This window comes from Octodon degus, unplaced genomic scaffold (assembly GCF_000260255.1).
Source record: "Octodon degus isolate 3935 unplaced genomic scaffold, OctDeg1.0 scaffold00145, whole genome shotgun sequence".
Lineage (NCBI taxonomy): Eukaryota > Metazoa > Chordata > Mammalia > Rodentia > Octodontidae > Octodon > Octodon degus.
In genome coordinates this window covers 7,334,459-7,336,703 of record NW_004524721.1, presented here as the reverse complement: position 1 = coordinate 7,336,703, position 2,245 = coordinate 7,334,459, and positions in this window count along the sequence as shown.

Here is a 2,245-nt window from a genome sequence, read left to right as displayed (position 1 = left end):
GCGGTCCCTGTACTTTGCTTAGCTTAGCTTGTTCTAAGTAGGTGCTTTAGACCACTGAGCCATCTCACCAGCCCCCGGTGGCAGGTTTTTAAACAGCAGAAGAAAGCAGTTTGTTGTGCAGATCATCCCTGCAGGAGAGCTTTGGCCAAGGGATCTTTGTCCACAGAATAGCCTATTGGATGTCATTCCTAAGAGAGCTACTTATACCCACAAACAGGGTATACTCAGCATCTGTAGTGGTTTACAGTTATGCAGGACATATGTATAGCATGTGACCACTGAACAGTTAGCTCTCAGCCTAAGGAGAGCTTGTCAACATTATTGATCAGAAGCACAGTGGCTGTTAGAGTACAGAGGCAAATGAGGGAGGTATCCCTTAGTGACCAGATCCAACTATTTGTATAGGTAGGCCACAGGGTGTTCCCAGGGGCTGACAGTCTGTACAAGGACATTGTTTTTGTGAACTCAAGGGTTCTAATTCTATAGAAGCCAGCAACTCCAAGAAATTTGCAGGTTTTCTTTTTAGCCAATCTCTGCCAGCCATTGCAGCAGAGCTTTTGTGCCTTTCCAGCAGGCAGCTTGGATGTCATTAGTCAGAAGTACAGTGATAATTTATTCTGGGAAATTAGTGAGGGCTTTTGAAAAGAAGGTAAACAAGTTTCTGAACTTCTGGGAAGTTGAGCCCAGGTTAGTTATAAAGAGGGGCCGTCTGATAAGAGTCAGTTGAAGGCAGAAGAAGGCATTGTCTAGATCCAGGCAGATGTATCAGCAGGCTGTGGGTGACAGAAGGATCAGGCAAGGTATATGGAGGGCAACTATGGTAGCACTGATGGCTCACAGATCTTCAACTGGCTCCATAAGCAGAGGAGTATATTTTAACTGTATATTTTAACACTTTACAAGCATTTTGACAGCTTATAAGCATTTTGTATTTTTGAAGCCTCATTGCCTTCCTTGGGAGACCATGATGGAGCTGGAAGATAGACAGAGAAACTGGCTATCACAGAGTCAAATCTGTTGCTAGGGCCTCCCTGAAAACTGGGAGAGTTCCGAAATCTTGGCAGTAACTAAGTAACAGCCCAAAAAGGATGTATAGGTTGGGAACCATAGAATTCAAGGTGATGGCTATATTGTTGACAGCATGGAGATCTTTTTTAATTTTCAATTTTAAAAAGAATAGAAATATAATATATAAGACATTAGAAATGATGCAACAGTTTCAAAAAGGAAACAAGATGATAGTATTCAACAGTGATTGTTATATTGCACATTGGTGTCTTCAGTGTAGTTGCTCAGATTATGAGATATAAACATGTAAAATTGGTCAAAGTTAAAATTTTGCTACCTTCAAAAAACTGGTAGAAATTAGTAGTACAATCATCTTAGCTATCACACACATGATTTTTCCCTTCCTTTTTTCTTTGCTTTCCTTCATTCCAATTGTTCATTCCTTTTGCCCATTTTGATTTCCTTTTACTATATCTATTGCAAGTTGCAGATTTCATTTACTCTTTCAGCTTCTTGCACTAAGGAGAAAATATGATGTTTAACATAAGGGTCTGATTTATTGTACTTATGAATACAGCCTCTAGTTGCATCCAACTGCCTATAAAAGCCTCTAGCTTATCTTTCTTTATAGCTGAGTAATACTCCGCTGTACGAAAATACATCTTTTTTTTTTCTTCCCATAATTACCATATCTTTATTATCCATTCTTCATCTGATGGACATTTCAGTTGTTTCCAAGATTTAGCTATGACAAATTGTGCTGCTATTAAAATACTCAGAAGTGGAATAGCTGGGTTATACAAGACTCTATCCTAGTTTTTTGAGGAATCTCCACAAAGGCTGTACAAGTCTATGCTGTCAGCAACAGTGGAGAAGCGTCGTTTTCTCCCCACAGCCTCTCTAGCCTTTGTTATTAGCTGATTTCTTTATGAAAGCCAATTTTTTTTTCTGGGATAAGATGAAATCTCAGTGTTGTTTTAGTTTGCATTTCATGAATGACCAGTGCTGTTGAACATTTTTTCATATATTTATTTACCATTTGCAGTTCTTCCTCTGAGAAATGTGCATTCATTTCAGATGCCTATATTTTGATTGAGTCTTTGAATTTTAGGGACCTGATCCTTTTAGTTCTTTATATATTCTATCAATTTTATTTAACCTTTCAAAGAACCAGCTTTTTGCTTTTTTAATTCTTTCAATTGTTTTCTTCGTCTCAATTGAATTAATTTCTGCTCTA